This window comes from Dipodomys merriami, unplaced genomic scaffold (assembly GCF_024711535.1).
Source record: "Dipodomys merriami isolate MVZ:Mamm:240054 unplaced genomic scaffold, mDipMer1.0.p SCAF_656, whole genome shotgun sequence".
Classification (NCBI taxonomy): Eukaryota; Metazoa; Chordata; class Mammalia; order Rodentia; family Heteromyidae; genus Dipodomys; species Dipodomys merriami.
Window position 1 is genome coordinate 79,955 of NW_027206242.1, and position 22,968 is coordinate 102,922.

General features: G+C 34.2%; 1 pseudogene; it reads left to right on the forward strand.

The window, feature by feature from the left end:
- The first annotated feature begins 8,529 nt into the window (after positions 1 to 8,529).
- LOC138815670 (U6 spliceosomal RNA) lies at positions 8,530 to 8,626 on the forward strand (annotated as a pseudogene).
- The last annotated feature ends 14,342 nt before the right edge of the window (positions 8,627 to 22,968 follow it).

Genomic DNA, 22,968 nt, shown 5'->3' on the forward strand with positions numbered 1-22,968 from the left:
TTAGAATATAAAAAGTATCAATGCAATGTCTTCGGTATACACTTGCGATACCTTCTAATTGCTCATGGTCTTCTGAATTCACATTGTTAAAAATCAATGTGTTTTCCTCTAATCTATAAGAGATTTTACTCTGATGCTCTGTTTATTGTTTTAACTCACTGGTCCCAAACTGTTTTTCTACATATTTCTGATGCATTCCTACATATTATACTCCAATTGTCCTAATACGATATCTAAAAGACATTATTCTTCTATAGACCCATGGGTCCTAATATCTTATGGCTTAGTTACCTGCATCATCAGATAACAGGGGCAAGACTTCTCAACTAGGCTTATGCAACATGCCAGCAGACAGTAACTGAAAATCCATCTCAATTTCTCATTTCTTATATTTCAGGGCTCCAATTCCTTGAGAAACAAGAATTAGCAGCAAGCAATTGTGTAATGTAAGGCAACTTAAAATGAAAGATGAAGTCTCAAAATGGAGAGAAATTACTGTATTTCAAACTGAATTTACAGATGACCAGCCCATATGAGTGAACAAGATCAGAAAGTGTCACAAGATTATTTTTAATACCCCTCCCCTAATGACTAACGTAATATTTCAGTCCAGCATTAGTCGGCCCAAAAAATAGTTCCTGGAAGGATAGATCCGTGATTGATCTACCATGGTCAGGAAAACGACTTAGAGGTTAAATGTAATTCAGCAAAACATTAATTGAGAAGATTGTTTGTGCTTCAAAACACTGGTACTTTAGTACAACTTCGTTCTCTTGTATAAAAATGTTGTCATTCTCAAACCAACCTACATTTAATCTCCTGAAAGTGTATTCCTTTTCAAATAAACTTTTTGAAATCACACTTACCAAAATAACATTTGATAAGTAGATGACACTTAGTGACATTACAAGTTTTTCAAGTGTAGGGAGCAAGTTACAATACAGTTGATTCATTTACCCAGCACTAATGTCAGACAGGTTCAACCATTCATTAAAGTCTAGAAATAGTACCACGCACCATTTGTGTTGCTCAGTAGGTGCCTTCCAGAAATTTGTTAAATAGGTCAGCCTCCCATATTTCAACCCTAAACATTAGCTAATAAAGTAAATTTCATCACTTAATAAGGGGCATTTTAAAAAGTCACAAATACTTGCCTTATCATATGCTGTTTTGTTTTCCCTCTGTCTAACACAGTAAGAAATATGTCTTTAAGTCTTGAATATGGGTACTCATTTGAGATGTGACAAAATATATCTTCTATTTCTATCATATACTTCTATAGTAGTATATGTTACTTTTCTTCTTTTTCCAAAACTTATATGTAGTAGAAAGTTTTATTCCATGTAAAATAAAATAATCACACATATTGTACAAAACCATTTATAAAAACTGGTAGTTAAGAATACATTCAAAGCCATTTTTAAACTTTCTTGTTGACTAATGATTAATCTTGAAATGGATGAGAATATAATCATGTATAGGTGTTTCAAGTCTCCAGTCTTGCAAATTGTTATTGCAGATGAATGAATTATGGAAATATAAGCTGACATTAGTTCAAGTATGTGCAGGACTGAAACTCCATGGAATGTATGTAAACCTTTCAAATATTAACAGACAGTTTAACAGAATGACTATCAGGAAGTTGAAACCAGAGAGCCATAATAGTAAAGACATAGAATGAATGAAAAATGGAACAAGGGGCAAGTACAGCTAGAATACTCAATGTACACATTTGAGAAAGGAAGTGGTAAATCGGAAATAAATCTTGGAGAAGGGGGTGGTTGAGAATGATAGAAGGTGTCACTGTGATCCAGGAGCAATGGATAATTAGGTGGACATATTTAATTGTAAGACACTTGCACAACCTTTGGAAATTCAGTTAAAAAACACAAAAACACATAAAAATCACAACCAAACAGCAATCTGTAGGGAGTATGAATATGACCTCTCAAAAATTTTAAGCAGTTAATGGAGGAAAGTCTTAGTAAAAGCAAACAAAAATGTTCAAAGAGGATAGTTTGGCGTAGGGGAGGATTCTGAACAGATTTAAATAGATTATCTAAGGTTATAAATCACCTATATCTGCTGCAAATATTATCTTTCTGAACTTGATACTCCAGTCCTGAGCCACAATTGAGAGCTTGGAAATATGTAATGGAAGAAACAAGATGAAGAACCCATTACTCCACTGTAGAGAAAGCAATCCTCTATTTTTTCTCTTATCTCTCTTCACTACATTTTATTCATACTTTTAGGTCAATTCATTTTGAATTACATTTTCCTTCTTTATTCTGGCAAAGTAATTGGTCAAATAATTCACTAAAAGTTATTTGCCACTTTTTTTGATTATGCTGTTTAATTGACTAAGCAAGTCCATTAAATTTTCCTCTTGCATTTTGTTGCCATGAATCAACATCTATGTTAATGAGGACAAATCTAATGTAAAAATTGTCTCCAGAAAACCAGTCCAAGAAACTGTGATTACAAATACTTGGCTAACTTTTTTCTTTTTCCTTTACCTTGAAAGTCTTCTTGTGTCTAAATTGCCCAGAAAAATAGGTACTCCATCACTTTTTCTTTCAATCAATTCTAAACTCAAGGATATATTTTGCTAACAAGATGCTTAGAGGAAGCCAAAATATACTCCATTTTTATATTCTCACTTAAGACTCTCCTTAGATACCATATCAGGAACAGTGAAGTTTTTCTTTGCAAAATTATTTCAATATATTATTTTTCTCTTGTTCTTGCATTTGCTCACCAAGATGTATGGAGAAGAATAGAGGTAAATCACCCATACCTTAGAAGACAGGTCTGTTACAAAAGGACAATGCTTCTGTGTCCTACTTCTATGTCCTCCTCTCAGCAATTTCCTGATTTCCAATTAAACACAGCTTCTTGGCTATTGAAGCCTCACCCACTGCTTCATCTTGATAGTTTCTCTTTTAAAACTCTTTTAAGGGTAGAGACCCAGCTATATACAACCAATCTGAAAAAGATCCCAAACCTCAAAATCTAAAGGAGTTTTATGACTCTTCAGGAGGACGATTGGGAGACCTAGACCCCCCCATGCCAATCGTTTGATCATCACATTCCTGCCTCGGTTTGTCCCCTTTCCTATTGGCCAATATTCGTCGCTGTAACTGATCTGGATATGACCAGATGTCAGGAATGGTAGTGGTTAGAGCCCCGTTCTTTTTTTGTCTAGGAGACAACTCCTCTGCTACTTGCACTCTCAGCAATCACTGGCAACCCAATGACTCATATCCGTTTGCAGGTTTTGTACGTGTTCCTCCATTTATTGTTCTGGCTACTAATGACTCTCAGTTTTCCCAGGTTCAATTGATTCATCCGTGCACTAAAAGAGCAGTAGGATTGATCCTTGCAATTGGTGCGCAATCATCGCTACAGTGGCTTCAGCTACCACCACCGCTATATTGCTGTCCCAAAGCGTGTCCACCGCGCAACAGATAAACCAGCTGATCCCTCAACTGTCATCCATAGAATTATAACATTTACAAGTTGCCAATCATCTTAAGGGAGGCCTCCTTGTGCTCCAACAACCAATAGACTTGCTCCAAGAACAGATTACGTTTCTTTGATTACAACAAGGAGGACTATGTAATGCTATGACTACTTCTGTCTGTCAGCTTTCCACTCCCGCACCCAATTTCACTGAACTTAGTAACTACATCAAAGTCCCTAAGTCCCTTAAGTAGTTAAACTTCAACCAAAACCTGCTGCATGATGTTACCCACCTAAACCAGACCACCATTCAGCTTATTCCCGCTGTCTCCTTTTTAGAAGATGTGCTTAAAAAGTTACAACAATGGTTTTCGCCATCCTCTCTGGTCATCTGGGGAGGCCGTGCACTTGTAGGGCTAGGAATTATTAAATGCTTGCACTCCCGGCAAAAATGCCTCCAATGACGGGTCACCATAATGACGGTCCTTTTAAAAGAAAAGGGAAAATTTGTGGGTAGAGCCGGTCAGAACTGGTTGAGTCAGCTAGAGTAGCAGTTGAAGCACACTTCCTGCTCATAGAGACGGGACCCACAGGCACGTCTGCCTAGCTTTACAGCCATGAGCTGTCCATGCTCCCTACATGCCCCCTGGGGACCAATCAGTGCCTGTCACCAAGCAATGCCCATGATCAACTCCCCGCTAAGTAATTGGCTTGGAAGGACTCAGGAGGTTGGGAAAGCTGGGGCTATAAAATCCCAACCCTTGTGCAGAAATAAACCAGACCTGCTTAAGCCTGTTCTCCCAACGTGTGTTCCTTGAGTGCGTCGTTCACACTTACCTCCTGCCGGAGATCTAGCCCTACAATGTAGCAACGGGGGAGGCCTTATAGTCCTTCACCTTCATTAGACTTGAAGCTAAGAATCTGTGATTAGTTGGAAATCAGGCAAGAGCTAAGAGGAGGACAGAGAAATAGGACATAGGAGCATTGTCCTTTTGTAAAAGACACTGTCATCCATGGTATGGGTGATTCAACTCTATTCTTCTCCATACATCTTGTTGAACAAATGCAAGATGAAGAGAAAAAAATAATCTATTGAAATAATTTTGCAAAGAATAACTTCACTGTTCCTGATATGGTATCTAAGGATAGTCTTAAGAGAGAAGATAAAAGTGCAGTATTCTTCTGTTTCCTCTAAGCATCTTGTTATCAAAATATCTTTGAGGTTATAAGTGATTGATCCAAAAATTGGCAGAGTACTTATTTTTGAGGGCACTTTAGACACAAGAAGACTTTCAAGGTAAAAGAAAAAAGAAAAATGTATAGGTAAATATTTGTGATCACAGATTCTTGGACTGGTATTTTGGAGACCAAGTTTTACATTAGAGATTGTCCTCATTAACATTGATGCTGGGTTTCTGTGGCAACCAAATGCAAGGAGGAAGTTTAATGGACTCGCTTGGACAAGAAAACAGCATGATAAAAAAATGGCTTATAATATTTAGTGAATTATTTTGACCAATTACTTTGCCAGAACAAAGAAGGAAATATTTAATTCAAATCACTTGAATTAAACTTATGAATAAAAGTAGTCAATAGAAATTATAGAAAACGTAGAAGACTGTTTGCTCTCCAATGGATTAATGGGTTATTGATCTTGTTTCTTCCATTCTATCTTCACAAGCTATCAAGTGTGGCTCAGGACTGGAATATCCAGTTCAGACCAAGAGAACTCGCAGAAGAAAATATTTGCAGCATATGTAGGTGATTTATAACCTTAAACAATCTATTTAAATCTGTTAAAAATTCTCCTCTATGGGCTGGGAAGGTGGCTCAGTGGTAGAGCGCTTGCCTTGCATGCCTGAGGCCCTGGGTTTGGTTCCTCAGCACCACATAAGCAAAAAGAAAAACAAAAAAAAATTCTCCTCTACCCCAAATTGCTCACTTCGAACAGCTTTGTATGCTTTTCCCAAGATTGTCCTTCATTAACTATTTAAAATTTTGAGAGGTCATAATCGTACTCTATAGAGACTGCTGTTTGGTTGTGCTTTTTGTGTGTTTTTGTTTTTTGTTGTGTTTTTTCACTGAATTTCAAAAAGTTGTGAAAGTGTGTTACAAAAATGTCCATCTAATTGTCCAATGTTCCGGGATCAGAGTCATTCCTTCTATCATTCTCAACCAACCCCTTCTATAAGATTTATTTCCGATTTACCACTTCCTTTCTTACATGTGTATATTAAATATTCTAGCTGTACTTGCCCCTTGTTCCATTCTTCATTCATTCTATAGCTTTATTATTATTCCTTTAATATTATTAATATTAATTCAATTTCCTGATAGTCATTCTGTTAAACTGTCTGTTGGTACTTTGAAAGGTTTATATACATTCCATGGAGTTTCAATTCTGCATATACTTGAACTGATGTCAGCTCATATTTCCATAATTCATTCATCTGAAGTAACAATTTGCAAAACTGGAGACATGAAGCACCTAGACATGATTTCATTGCCCTCCATTTGGAAGATTAATCTGTAGTCAACAAGAAAGTTTAAAAATGGCTTAGAATATATTCCTAAATACCAGTTTTTATAAATGGCTTTGTAGAGTGGTGTGTGATTATTTTATTTTACATGGGATAATATTTTCAACTACCTATAAGTATTGGCAAAAGAAGAAATCTAAAATTTACTACTGTAGAGGAAAATGATAGAAATAGAAGACAGATTGTATGTCAAATCTCTGATGAGTACCCATATTCAAGACTTAAAGTCATATTTCTTACTATGTTAGACATATAGGGAAAACATAAAACACCATATGATAAGGCAACTATTCATGACTTTTTAAAATGTACTTATGTGATGAAATTTATTTATTAGCTAATGTTTTGGTTTGAAATATTGGAGGCTGATCTATTTAACAAATTTTCAAAGGCACCTACTGAAAAACACAAATGGTGGGGGGTACTATTCCTACACTTTAATGAATGGTTGAACCTGTTTGGCATTAGTGCTGGGTGAATAAATCAACTCTATTGAAACTTGCTCCCTACACTTGAAAGACTAGTAACCTCACTAAATATCATCACTTGTATAGTGTTATTTTGGCAAATGTGATTTTTAAAAGTTTATTTGAAAAAGAATATACTTTCAGCAGATTAAATGTAGGTTATCATTTGTTTGAGAATGACAACATTTTATACTACAGAACCAAGTTTACTGAAGTACCAGTGTTTTGAAGCACTAAGGATCTTCTCAATTAATGTTTTTTGAATTATATTTGACCTCTATTTCAAGTATTCCTAGCATTGGTAGACCAATTATGGATCTATCATTCAGGAACTATTTTTTTGCCTGCTGATACTGGACTGAAATCATTCATTAATCATTATGAGAAGGGTATTACAAATAATCTTGTGACATTTGTGGTCTTTTTCACTCATATGGCATGGTCATCTGAAAACTGAAAGTTTGAATTACTGTACTTTCACATTTTGTGATTTCATCTTGCATTTTAAGTTGCCTTGCATTTCCCAATTGCTCACTGCTAATTCCTGCATTTCAAGGAATTGGGGCCCTGAAATATAAGAAATGAGAAATTGAGATGGGTCTTCAATTACTTTCTCTTGGCATGTTGCATGGGCATAGGTGGGAACTTCTGCCCTAGTTATCTGATGAGGCGGATAACTGGGACCTGGGATCCTAGGACCCATGGATCCTGTAGAAGAATAATACCTTTTAGACACCATATCAGCAAAATTTGAGTATAATCAGTAGGAATGCTTCAGAAATATGGAGAAAAACAATTTGGGACCAGCGAGTTAAAACAATAAACAGAGCAGCAGAGTAAAATCCCTTATAGATTAGAGGAAAACAACATTTTTTTTTTACCATGTGAATTCAGAAGACCAAGAACACTTAGAAAGTATCACAAGTTTATACCGAAAACCTTGCATTGATACTTTTTATATTCTAATATATATTCTAATCCTGATTATTTATATTCCAATCTATTTATTGGAATAATATGAATTAATTTATCAAATTATCAATTAATTCTAGTAAGATCCACTGTGTGAAATATAAAATCAACACATATACGTATAAAATATATAATTATCTATAAGAAAAAGTTTTGCATTGTTCTGTTGTGGTTAGGGAATCAAAGGCAACTGTTTTAAAGTATTATTCCATTACCTCTACCTCATTGTTTGGTAGAATTAGAACTAAAGCTTTACCATTCGGGGATGTACAGCTTAGAGGCGAGAGGAAACACTGTGATTAAAAAACTACCAATTTAAGGCCTAATAACGAGGAGAAACATATGGACTTCTCCTGGAGCTATGGAATATATTTGGTGATAGAAAATCAGTGGTGTAACTTCCTGCTTGGTTGGATGGTAGTCAGGCCAGGACATTAGGTAATCATGCATATGAACAATATTTTCACCTTCTTGGCTTTAGTTACTTTTGAAATGGTAGGGTGTAATAAGCAGTTATATTTTGAAAAAATACCTTCTAGTCCGAACAGTTCTGTCTGAACTGTTCGTCTCTCTATAATCCCTTGTAACTAAGATTAGTTTTGCTCCAGTAAGACAATATATGCTGTCAGGGTAAGACATTCTGGTTGGGCTGTTCCTACATGAAGCAAGGGTAAAAGGTCAAGGAAACATTTGTGCCAGCAAGACCTCATTTGGGAAATTTTAAGCTGCAGAAGTTTAGAAGTAGCTCTAAGCAAGGCTTACTTTGAATCCATTAGCTCAACAAAGCTAAATCAGTTAATAAACAAGTACTTGAAAATCCATCACCTTTGCACCTATCTATAAAGGCTTCAAAGTATGATCAAATTTCAAATGAAAAAGACTTAAAGTAGTCATTTACAAAAACTTGCAAATGTGAGCAATCGAACAAACAACATAAGTTTTTTCCACCATACACAGAATTTTACAGAAATAAGATGAATAGCAATTTTGGGAACAATAAGGTTTCCTTGTTACAAATAGGCAACCAAGGATATATGCCTGTCTTAAGATTGCATCATTAATTACTTAAGTTTATAGGATACTACATGCTTCAGCAGCACGTCTACCCGAATTACAATACAGAGATTTATATGGCTCTTGCACAAGGATGATATGAAAATTTGTGAAGTATTCCATATTTTTCATTATTCAGATGCAAGAAATGAAAAACAGTTATTCAAAAGTTGATTACAAATATACAAGAGTAATAATATGTGTAATTCATAGAAATAAAAGTTAATTTGACATCAGTGTATTCAATCTTCACCGTTTTAGAAAGGCCTTTACATAGCATAACCTTTATAAAACTTTTGAAATAAGATAACATTGTCATTTTATCCCAAAGAAATAAAATTCTATAAGGACCTAGGAATTAAAAGAATCTTAAAATGTTTCTATATGAAATGCAATCTGAAAGAACACATGTATTAATGAATGTATGGATTATAAAACAATGTCGAATTCAAAGTATTATATCTAGGAGCGAATGAAATAGATTATGGACATTATACAAACAGAATACTAAATATTTTAAAATATACTTTTTCAGACAAGCACCAGAAATATCTTTAGTTTCTGTACTACTCATTTCAACAGATAAGTTAAAATTATTTCTGATTTAAAAAATCACAAACTCTATAGAAATCATTATAGATGTATACAAACAACTCGAATATATTTTGACATCAATGTCAGGCAATTCACTTGGAAGAATACCATGGAATACATGAATTTTTAAAGTAAGGTATTGCTGTTGCTTTGTATTGTGAAAATATTTTCTATGGAAACATAGGATGGACTGGCAATTTTGAAATTTAAGAAACTTAACTGATCCATTAGGACTTCGGAGAACAATTTGTACAGCTTTCCACAACTTCAAAGAGGTAGTGATACATACTTATCCTTTTGGCAATATCAAATGCAGTTTCTTCCAAGTTGTGCTTCAGACCTGGCTTGATATAATGGTTCAACAGAAGGAGATCCAGCGTATCTTTGCTATATCTATTCCCAGCAGCAAGATGCAGGGGGTCAAGAGGCCTTTAACTTGGCCATTGGTATCTGCATCATGATGAAATAAGAAGCCACTCTGTTATTATTCCATGTATAAGTACTGTGCAGGGATGTCCAGCCATTCGCAGTTATTACATGAATATCTGCCTTGAGCCACCAACTCATGGACAATATCTAAGTGTCCACTGTAGGCTTCTCGATGAAGAGGGGTATACTCATCGTCATCCCTAGTAATCACATGAGTGGCCTTTTTGGAAAGTAGTCTCTGCACTGTAGTAAGGCGATTATTTTCAGCAGAACAAAGAAGAAATTTGCTTGGATACTATTTCATTTTTTTCTTGCAATTGATACCATTTCTCACTTTTTCATCTTGTTCCTCAACTTCATCAGAATTGCCTAACCAGAGACTTTGAGTGCCAATGAGAATGAGCTCTCCATGTATTTCCCCAATAGTTCACATTGGATGAAATGGTCAGAAAAATCTGGTGAATTTTCTGCATCTGTTTTTTTCACTATTATTTATTTTCTCTTTTTTCATTTTTACTATTCTAAATTATTCTAACTGGAGAGTAGGGAATTGGTAGAGAGCAGAGGAAAGATTTTCCTCCGTATTTAAAGGTACAGACTGAAAATGAGGACCAGTGTTTTCTTCTTGTGCAGCTTATTCTAAGAATGAGAAAACAGGAAATAATGTATTCTATGTAAATGAATTGGGATATGGCAGAGCAGAAAGTGAAATGATGCAACCAAAAATATAAAAGCAAAATAAATTAGGATAATTGTGGAGCAATCATATTACCTATGAGAACCATGAAAGGGAGAGAGGGAGAGACAGATGTGCAATGGTCTAGCTAGCCACAAAATCCATCCCTCTCATCAAATTATAGAGCAAATAAATTCATTTTTTAAAAGAGATGGAAATAGAATTTAAGATCAGATATCTCCATTGTTTTTAATTATATTCTTATTATCTTAAATACTTGTATAAGGGAATTTTCATTCAACATATCAGTTTTTTAAGTAAAATGGATCTTTATATAACTTTTCCACACCCTTCCAAACCTCACCCCACTTTAATTTTTTCTAGTTTCATACTATCTGCATTGAATATTATACCTTCACTCTCTTCCTCCATATCTCTCTTTATTCCTTCCTTTTGACTTCCACTCACATATTCCAAGTGATAGTTTCCTGGTATTCATTTTGTTGGAGTAAAGTTCAATTTTATAAGAAATTACACCTTTGAAATACTCCTCTGCAAATAGCATGCTTTGGTTAATATTTTTGTGTAAACTTGTATAAATTTCTAGCTTCCAAATATGGCTCTGACTTAGTTCCATTAATATATTTTTAAATCTATCCTTTTCGTTGCAAATAATGTAAGAGTCTTCAAAATGGATGGGTTCAATCCAATTGTGTATATGTGCCACACTTTCTCTAATCATCACTCTGCCAAAGGGCATCTGGGCTGTTTCCGTAACTTGGCTACGGTGAATAGTGCAGCAGTGAACATGATTGTGAAAGTGATTTTACTGTTACATTTTGGAATAATTCATCACTTCCTTTGTGGGAGCAATACTCTATCCAGTTACCCAGAATAAGAACATCCTTCCCTTCATCTTCATCACATTGAATTGCAAGTCCTCAAAAACACACTTACCCCTACAGGTCTCAATAAGCTAAAACACCACTGTGCCCATATTCTTTCAAAACATTTTTCTCATAATTGTACATATAATTTAGTGAGAACCTTCTATGTACTTTCCTAATGTGGGAATGAGGGACATGACAGAGTAAACGTAAGAAATATGCAACTTAATTAGCTATTATCATATTTAAAATCATGTTCAGCTCTAATTCATAGCCTCACATAATATTATTTTAATCTTTATTTGATTACTTCATCTAACCCATAAATTATATCAGGTGAGTTAAAAGCAAAGGCAAAAAGTGTGGTTTTATTTTGACACTCATGTGTGAGGTTGCACAACATGGGCAAATAGATGGATTGGAATTAATAGCTCTTATCCATTTTGTTAACGTAGAGATGATTTTCCCAACCTGATTCTTGAATTCGTATTCCATTCAACAACAAGAAACATGTGATAATTTCCTTTGTTTTGCTCCTTATTAAATTTTTTCCATTTTATTTTATAATGGATGATTTCATAAATGTACTGTAGATACAAAAATATGTTAAAATATTTCTATCCATATGCATTGATATATACATACTCACATATATTATGCAGGTTGTAATGATAATGTATAATTTCAGTAACTGTACAATTTACTAAATTATTAAAACTATCGACAGCTCATGCCTGGCATCCGGGTTACTCGGGAGGCTGAGATCTGACAATCATAGTTTGAAGCCATCCTGGGCAAGAATGTCCAGGAGCCTCTTATCACCAAACAACCAACAGAAAATCAGAATTGGAACTGTGGTTCAAATAGTATAGCGGTAGCCTTGAGAGAAAAATCTCTGGGACATCATCCAGGTTCTTAGTTTAAGAAGAACAATCTACCCAAATAAAATCTATTTAATTTACACCTGTGTAATTAAAGTATTTCCATCACCCAAATGCACAACCATGCTCATTTGCAAGGTAACACTGTTTTGTGTGAAGTACCATAAAATATATTCACTTAAGTTGAAAGCATTGGAATGTGGGTTCATTCTATCTCTCTCATGCATTTTTCCACTCAAATATTCAAATCTTACAATTATTCCAATTATTTAAAATCATAGCTTTTTACTTTCATACCCAAATATTAGAGTTTGAATTGAGTGTCTTGTGCCCCCTAAATGGGTGTTCTTACCACTTTGTCATGTCCCGAGCTCTAAATTATCCTGATTATTTTTCAGATCCTTGTGTATGACCTTGGGCTCAGTCCATGTTATGTTATTCTTCCTGGAATTTAGAATAACAGGTGCATGGCATTGTGTACTGATTTTTCTGTCCAGTCTGGGCTTTAACCTCTATCCTCAAGAGTAGACTCCCATGTAGTCAGGATTTTCATAAGTTTGTGATAGCTGATGTTGTTTTAAGTCTTTGCATTTCCTGCAGGTTCTTGACTACTAAATTAATTTGTTTTCTTGGGTTGTGTTGTTTCATTTGAATGTATGTGTTGAGTTGTTCCTCACTTGTCCTTTTGTTTCTTTCAATCAAGTACTTACCTAAAGTGCTGAGAAACCAATTCTTCTTTTTCATGATAGTCAAGGTGAACATGATTTATTACAAAGCAATTTCAGTAATATTTAAACATCTTCATATCTATGGATGGTACATAAATGATAAGTGCTGTGATGGGTTTTTTTTATTTTCACAGCAGTCTTTGCCATGCATAGACAGATCATCATAAAATCTATGAAGATAATAAAACTACAGATGCAAGCAAAGAGAAGAAAAACCTATTATTAATTGTTTGACAGAGGCTTGCGTTCTAGTGAAAGAAATACGTTGCTTGATGCAAGATTTCACAAAATTGTATTTCTAGGGGGAAGCTAAACAACCATCTAATTCTACAGAATTGAGGGAGAAGAATCAAACTCCTGAATAGTTTACATATGGGTCAAATAAAAGCATGCTTCTAAAAAGAGAGTTGACTTTAGAGAAACGTGATGAGTTCTATGTAAATAGGTGCTTAGCTGATTTTGTTAATTTGAAAACTAATACAGGGAAATAGGGTACAGCAAGGTAAAAAAAGAACTTCGCATTGAAATACTCATGTGTGTGTGTGTGTGTGTGTGTGTGTGTGTGTGTGTGTGTACATGCACGTGTATACACGCATGCTCATGTGCAAGTGCTAATTTATTCATTCATCATCCCTAAGATTCTGTGTCCAAGGATAGTGGTTTACCACTTGAGGCATTGTTCCACTTCTGGTTTTTTGGAGATAATCGCATGTATTTTCATGATTGGACTGGCTTTGAATAGTGGTCTTCATATCTCAGCCTCCAGAGTAGCTAGCTAATCTTACTCAGCCTCCAAGTAGCTAGTTAAAATTGGGCCTGTCCTCTATACTTCACTGCTTTTTTATTCTTGTCCTGAGGTGTTCACATGCCTAAGTCATATATATGTCTAGTTGCTTTAAGAAATACTCTTATTGCTTGGCACCAGGGGCTCCCATCTGAACTCTTAACTACTGAGGAGGCTTGAGAATAGAACCCAGGCCAAAAGTTTAGTGGACTTCCTTCTCAATATATAGTTGGGTGCATTGGATCATTTCCACCATCCTGCACTATCTACATGTTAAGATTGGAAGGGCTGCCGAATCCAGGCCAGCCAAGTTAGGAAGCAAGACAATTTGGTGTGCACCCCTTATACCCTTGATAATGGGAAGGCTAAAAATTCAGATCAGATGCATGTTCTTCTGAAAGGGAACCCATATCCTAAAATTAACCAATGATATGGCACCACTCTACAAAAACAATACCCAAATTGAACACAATTTCCCACAACCAAAATAAGCATATACTTTAACATGCAAAAACTTAGTACAATCTGCTCTTTGCTCTAATATCAGCTTCATCTAATTATCATATGATGTGACAGAATAGTTTCTTCATTAAACTGATTATATATTTTAAGAAACCTAGAAAATTCTTTCTCACATATTAAATCCAACGAATGGCAAATTGCCTCATTTCTTACCTATTTGGCTACTACTATAAGTTCATCTTATGATTATTATTAATAGTAATATATTCAGATTTATTAATTTACTATGTAACAGTTTTTAAACTTTTGGCTTCTCTGCTGAAGTTGAAGTATTTAAATAGTATCATCAAATTATATTACTTGGGTACTTAGGGCAGTTTTTTAAAAAGTTTTAAACCAATGGTTTCTAGTAATTCTGTTTTTTTTTGGGGGGGTGTCAGATCATGGGACCTGAATTCTGGGCCAGGGCGCTGTTCCTCAAGGCTAGTTCAAGGCTAGCACTCGACCACTTGATCCACAGTGCCACTTCCAGTTTTTTTTTCTGTTTATGTGATGCTGAGGAATTGAACCCAGGGCCTCAAACATGCAAAGCAAAAGTTCTACCACTGAGCCACCTTCTTAGCTCTCTATGAATTCTTAATTGGTATATTATTTAGTTTATTTTTAATTTCAATTTAATTTTATTGTAAAGGTAATTTACAAAGGGGATACAGTTATCTAAATAAAGTAATGAGTACATTTATTATGGAAGGAACATATTTATCGCTTCCATTGATTTTTTTGCACACTCAAAATAAAACTACTGATGCTTTTCCTGTCGATATTGACCAATGGGTACTTTTCTTTCTTCATGCATTTTTTATTATAAACTTGATATACAGAGGGCTTACAGTTATTTAAGTCAACTAAAGAGTACACTTCATTTTATTTTCTAAATTTTGAATTTAATTATTTTCTTTTGTTTCTTTAGGGTTATTCTTTTTTCAGAGTTATAGGATTAGTTAATTTAGTTTTGCATAATTTTAACATATGTAAATTATTCAGAGATACATTTTTTGCTTTCAAAACAGTTAACATGTGAATATTTAAAAAATATTTTCTTAAATTTTATATGGTTGATGAATTTAAATAAATTTAATTTCTTAAAGTTCTAAACATATTTGTTCAGGTAATGAATACTGTATTTTCAAGAAGCACATACTTTATTTAAAAAGGCTGCATTACATGGTCACTTTTTGGAAATATTTATACTTGAATTAAAAAAAAAAAACTGAGCTGGAAGCCGGGCGCTGGTGGCTCACGCCTGTAATCCTAGCTACGCAGGAGGCTGAGATCTGAGGATCTCGGTTCAAAGCGAGCCCGGGCACGAAGAGACCGTGAGACTCCTATCTCCAATAAAAACCACCAGAAAACCGGAAGTGGTGCTGTAGCTCAAATGGTAGAGCGCTCGCCTTGAGCTGAAGAGCTGAGGGACAGCGCCCAGGCCCAGAGTTCAAGCCCCACGGCCGACCAAAAAAAAAAAAAAAAACTGAGCTGGGCATAGTGATTTGTGGTTTCCTTTTTCTAACTATGGTGGGAAGTGTAAATAGGGTTTGTAATTTGGGAAAGACTGGGAAACTTTGAGACCTTATAAAATTTCCAGAGTGAAATGATTAGAGATATAGCCATGCCTAGCAAGATATAGAGCACCTGGTTATCATATACTAAATCTTGAGTTAAAACACCAGTAACATCAATCTTTTATCAAAATAAAAGTATACATGTTTCAAAATGTTTATTATTTAAAACTTGTTTGCAAATTTCTCATGTCTTTTATTTCTTAATTTTAAATTTACTTAATCTATAAGAATCCAAGTATCTTGTGACTGTTTTATTTCTACTAAACTTTTAATAGTATGAGCAATATTATGATTTCATATATTAAAATACTTTTACTGTTTGTGATAATTTTCCCTGTTTAATATGATAATAACAATATTCCAAATGTGTGTATGTGTTATGTGTGTGTGTGTGTTTATGTGGGTTTTGTGTGTGTGTGCTTTGTGTGTACTTTGTAATGCTTGGGAGATCACACAATTGCTTCACATATGTTAGGCCAAAGTTTTATTACTGAACTATACTGTCTAGTTATAATACAAATTGTTTTTTAAGTTATGACTTTTTAAAATTTTCATTCCTAGTATGCTTTTCCAAAATTATATATGATAAAATGTGATCCATCTTCTATCCACATTAGCAATTGTTAGTTTTATTCTTTCTCTTATTTCTTTGGAAATGAATTATATTCCTATTACAACATTTTTACATTGTAACAGCTCTATACAATGCTTTGTTTTCTATTTTATTTTTTCCATGTTATCTGACTTTCAGTCCAAACTATCAGGTGGATTAAAAAGAAACTTGATTCAGGACACTTTATTTTTCTCCTTCTCTTCTCTGAAATCTTTCTGTTTTTTGAAACAATACCAATGACATACAGCTCCTATGTGATCCACCATTCTTCCCTATCTCTCTCTCTTCTGCAGTACAGCTCAAGTCGTTATCATTCAGCTTTATTATGCTATAATGTTATCTAAATCTTAACTCATTCCTAAATTAATTTTAGTTGTTTGAGCAATCTCTAAAGACATTTATCTATATATAATATCAGGGGTTTGTGTTTCCACAAGGTGCAAAATATGAGTGACTATCAAACATCCAGATATCTCTGGAGAATATTGGTCCACCTGCTCAATAATCCCGTATGTAAATTCAAGGAATTCATAACAATCTTGTAAAATGGTGTAGCTTGAGCCTTCATACAAGCTTTGAATTGTATTACCATGTTTAGTGAAGATAACCTAGTTCTATTATAAGAACAGACGCATAGAAGAAGGTAACAGATTTTTCAAAAATTAATTCTTAGTTTTATGTTCCACAGATTTTGAAAAGGATGCCATGAGACTTTATGAAATAAAAACAGAATCTTAAATGGTTGTATTGGCACTATTGCCTCTCTAGATTTAAAGAATGATCTTAGAATATTACCTCAATCCTTTTTTTGTGTGTATGTATGTCGGTCATGGGGTTTGAACTCTGGGCTTGGGAGTTGTCCATGTGCTCTTCAGCTCAAGGTGAGCACTCTACCGCTTGAGCAACAGCAAAACTGCCAGTTTTCTAGTGGTTTATTGGAGATAAGAGTCTCATGGACTTTCCTGCCCAGGATAGCTTTAAACCACCATCCTCAGATCTCAGCCTCCTCAGTAGCTAGGATTACAGGCTTGAGCCACCAGCACCTGGCCTACCTCAAACCTTACAAAGAATGATTATCAAACTAAATGTGAGATGTAAAAACCTGTAAAACATAAATGTAAAAATTCATGACATCGGATTAGTAAAGGTTTCTAAAAATTTGACATGGAAAACATTAGTAGCTAAAGAGAAGCAAGAACTGGATTATATCAAGTGATAACCTTTCATAATTCCAAGGACACTATAACAGAAACGAAACCATATCCAACAGATAGAGGGCATATATTTGTTAATGCTACATTATTAATGCTACAGTGATTCTGAAACTTAAGTGTTTTTTGGGATGGGTCCGGTTGTGGGGCCTGAACTCTGGGCCTGGGCGCTGTCCTTCAGCTCTTCAGCTCAAGGCTAGCAATCTACCACTTGAGCTACAGAGCAACTTCCTGCTTTTTTTTTGCTTATGTGATGCTAAGGAATCGAACCCAGGGCCTCAGGCATGCAAGGCATCGCTCTACCACTGAGCCACCTTCCCAGCCCCTGAAACTTAATTATTTTTATATCTTCTAATTCTATAAAAATTGTTTCCTGAATAGTATATTTTATTAAATAACATGCAGATTAATAGTCAATAGGAGGAGCATATGAAATAAGCTCCTTTTTAGTGTCTAAGAAATAATAAAAACTCACTAATAAGTCCATAATATTAAAAGAGGACACAAAATATAGTAATGCATTTGTGGAGAAATTGATATACTTCTGATAGTGATCGATTTGTATAATACTACAATCATTTTAGCAAATAAGATTTCAAGTCTTCAAAAGGTGAAAGAGAATTTTATAGGATCCAGGCATTACACTTCTATGAATGTATTAAACAGAAGTAAAAAAACTTTTTTGGATAGAGAATGTAGTTAATTGACAGTGAACTTGAATAGTATGTGTGAGACCCTGGAAATGATCCGCAAAAAAAGTTTTTGAAAAGACACACTACAGAGGATGTATGCTGGGCAAATTCCTGTAACTGAATTTTATATCTATTTTTAATGTCTGTTCTAAAATATACAGCATTTCTATTTGAAGGAATGCAAGTTTGTGAAAATCGGGCTTTGAAAACCTATGAAGGCACAATTCACTTCCAAAGCACTAAAATGTATACAATAAAAGGAGATAATATGTTGTAAGTGAATTGCAAGTCAGGAAAAAAAAAAACTATTGTTAAACTTCTTCACACAAAATGCAGAATAGCTAAAAAGATGTTTTGGTGTTGGCTAAAAACTCATTGTAAACTACTGCATTTAAAACAAAGATGTGATTTCTGTTTATTTTGAGGGTATTTTGTCCGTTTGGGTTTATACAGAGATAACTCAATCCAAAAGTATATGTGATAACTGGAATACCTAGGAATTATGCATCAATTCTAAGTAATTTTTTATTATTTTTTATTGTGAAAATACTGTACAGATGGGTTACAATTACATGGGCAAGATAATGAGTACATTTCTTATCAAGCATTGTAGCCTCCCCCTTTGTTTCCCCTTCCCATCCCTTCCCATCCTCCCCCTGTCCCCCACCCAATCCTCCCTGCTCCCCCGCCAAAGTTGTAAAGTTCATTTTTCGACATAACGACTTGTACATCTCATTGTTGAAATGAGTCCACCTGTATCCCTATTGTTTTCCCATGGTTTCCCTTATTTGCAATATCTAGTATATGTCTGATTCAAACAGAAAAGGTCAGATAAGTTGATGTTAGGGAAATGAACCCGAGGGTAGGTATTCAAATGTTTTCTTTTCTTTCATGCGATTGTTTCTAACACATTTATGATTATTTCTTTGTTGTTTTGTATGTCCCTCCCCCACAGTATAACCCCTGCTTTCACTGTATTTGATGTCAGTATAATTGTGGAGGGGAAGGGGTAAAACTTCTAAGTAATTGAGAAACTTTTCTGGAAGAAACTTTTAGCAAATGACAAAAGACACAAATCTATGCATCTGCATTTTATGAAAGTCATATGTTACATGCTCAATCCAATTACTTATCTCTAGTTTTCTAGGAAAAATGTATTCTCAAGATAAGAGCCAAAAGCAGTGAAAATAACAAAATACACAATCATCTTGATTTATTTGTGAAAGTAACAAATGAAATAAAATAATTCCACTGAAGGGACTCCAATATTAGTGTAAGTGAAGATATTCCTAAATGCCAATATCCATTAAATTTTTGGAATTTTAGTTTCTACTAACATAGGAAAACTAGAACAAGAAAACAAATATAGACTTAGAGTGAACCAGCCTTGAAATCATTTTCTCAATTGCTTTGTATGTCCCTCCCCCACAGTATAACCCCTGCTTTCACTATATTTGATGTCAGTATAACTTATGGAGGAGATGGGGGAAAACCAGTTGTTTAAGGATACAAATGGACCTGTTGCAACAATGAGAAGTACAAATTGTCATGTACAAAACGAGCTTTACAACGTCGGTGCAGGAGGGGGAGGGGGGGAAGGAGAAGGATTGGGATTGGGGGGGAGGGGGGAGGCTGGGAAGGGATGTGAAGGGTAAACCAAAGGAGGAGGCTGCAATGCTTGGTAAGAAATGTACGCATTATCCTGCCCATGTAATTGTAACCCCTCTGAACAGTATGTTCCCAAATAAAATTAAATTAAATTTAAAAAAAAGTATTGATACTCCTTTGCTTTGGAAATCATTTAACAATATTTATCACTTATGATAATTCAAATACCAAGCAAGAGTAATTTTATATAATCATTATAAATATCATTTTATTACTATTGTAAAATAGAATAAAAAATCAGTCCCAATATATGACGTATCTATCATTATTCTTAACTTCTAATCATTACCTAAATATTTTAAACAATCTAAATAATCATGTCTTTAACATGGACGTAAATTTTCTATACTTTTTTACTTAACATTTTCCAGGGGTATGTATTCATGTTTCTAAGAAATGTTCACAGCGGTTAAAAGATGCTTTTGTGAAATTAATGTGCTACATTTTTTGTTGTGGGTGTTGTTTTTAGTGGTTAATTGAAGATAAGAATCTAACAAGTAATTTTCTGTCTGGGCTAGTTTCGGAAACAATTCTAAGATCTCAGCACCCAGAATAGCTCTTATTATAAGGGTGAGTTACCGGCACTTGATTTCATGAAGTTTTTTTTTTTTTTTAATTTTAATTATATTTTGAGATACTTGTTTCACTATAATGTATATCATTCTACACATAAATTTAGATATATGTATATATTTCTGAGGACAAATAATCTCTAAAAATATACTATTCTACACATAACATTTATATATAGAGAGAGAAGACAGATATAGACAGAGAGAAAGAGAGAGAAGACAGATTCGCTCTAAAAATTTTATGCTACTATTTTTGACCTTTTTCATTTCAAAGATATACAGTCTATTTTTCTAAAAGTTTCCTAGAATAAAATAACTAATATTTCAATAGAAAGTAGAGTTTATTACTTTCAAGGGAATTTTAGATATACACATGATATTATAGTAACATTTACAGTATATTACTTGAAAAGGTTCTGTAGTTAGGGGAAGAGAAGAAGTTAATTCATACTGATTAGGAAATCGCAATGCTTCAAAAAATCTATTCCATAATTTGTTATAAGCACATAGTCAAACTACCTGATATGGTTTAGGGTTTTTTTTTATTTGTTCAAAATTTCAATATGGATTCATGCACAGTGGTAACATTAAAATTATTAATCAAAAGACAAATAATAAAGTCATAGACACATATCCAACATTCAATAATTAGCACTTATGTTGCTAATAATAATTTTGATGGGGAGGCTGATGACCACAGTGTAGCCTGATAATGACGATGTTGTGATTGAAAAGGAAAAAAAAATACGTAGATATCTTTGAAGCTGGATTTCCCACATTGAATGCATAGTTATAAACAGCGTGGGATTACATACAATAAGAATAAGAGGAGGAGGGCTGGGAAGGTGGCTCAGTGGCAGTGTGCTGGCCTTGTCTACATGAGGCTCTGGGTTTGATTCCTCAGCACCACATAAGCAGAAAAAGCAGGAAGTGGCACTGTGGCTCAAGTGGTAGAGTGCATTGAGCTGAAGAGCTGAGGGACAAGGCCAGGCCAAGAGTCCAGGCCCCATGACGAACCAAACCAAACAAAACAAAACAGAATAACAAAAGGAGAGTTTGAATATCAAGAATTACAATCACATAAACAGGTACAGACAGTAAAAACCCTAATGTTATTCCAGCAGTCTTTCTAACGTATATACACTCACTGTTTTTGGTGGTATTATTTTCTTATAAATAAAATCATTTATTTCCACATTTTGATGGACTAAGATGTAGGTTTCAACTTAGTGTGATTAGTTCAAATAACATTCTCATATAGATACCATTCAATAACCAATGTTTTCAAATGATATATTAAGAGTATGTTCTTCATTACAGTTGTAAATACATGACACAATTTACATAATACTACTTACTTATCTGCAGTTACCATAAAAGGACACAAGTTGCAGAGCCAGGAGTTAAAATTTATTTTTATTTCTGCATGAAACAATTTCTGACTTTATACCAACAAACTGAATTTGACTCTTTCCTTATTTGTAAGCTAAGGTTGAAAATGTAAGGACTGTTTACTTTCTTTTTCCTTGCTCTAGAAGTCAACAAATATATTCTTCAATATTTCTGGCAGATTACATCCATTAAATGTAAGACCAACATTCAATGTTGTGAGTAATTAATGGTACTAGAATTTTTGTCTGAGTTCTTCGCTCTGTGTGCTTACAAGGAGACTCATTGGGTGATGGAGAGGACCAATATGAAAAGACTAGGGAGAAATGCATACTTAGTAAACAGTTGTTTTAGGACTGAGTGACTGGTGATGAGTATTTGCAATAGGCTGGTGTGTCAGGGTCATAAAAAGAAGTACATAGAAATTACATTAGTGACAGAAACTGAGAAAATCTTGATCATTCATCTTATCTAATGGATGGAGGTAGAGTAAGAGGAAATCTAAAGTTTTTCCACATCTCTGTCTCCTAACTCTGTTAGTTACATTCTTGGTGATAAGGATGGATTTAGATGGATTTATCTTGGTGATAAAGATGGATTTAGAGGAAAAAACTCTCTGATAGTTCTAAGATTTATGTTAAACAGATGCAAAGATAGGTCTGTTTGGACATCATCAAAATATTCATAACAACGAATATGAAAAATAATAAAATCAGGGACATTATTAAAGGGAAGAGGAAAAGGAATGTTCTGAGGAAAGTGTGAAGAATGTGAGTACCAGAGTGGAAAAGATTGGAGGAAAGTGATAAATAAGGAAACAAAAAAGGAATAAACACAGATTTACAGAAGAAAAGGAAGGAAAGAATTTTCAGGAAGATATTGAAGGAAACCTACTATTTGGATTTGAAAAGTAAAAGGGCATAGACAAGTTCAATAAGAACAGTGTTTTGGTGAAAGTTATATTGATAAAATGTTGAGATGTGAATATGAGGACAAAATTCTGGATAGATTAATTCAACAGATCCTGTTGATTCTAAATGTTGGGAACAAATGCTTTAATCCTGACCTTAGAAATATTATACAGATATAACTGTCATGAACTTTTCTTAGTGGTATTATGTGAATATTTTTGAAAACTTTATTTAGCTAGGAGATTATAGATTGAACTACAGCACAAAAAAGCCTAATTTCTCCTACAGTTCCAATTAGTGACCCATCTATGCATATCAGTTTGGGATTTTATTGAAATATATTTAGATATGTTTG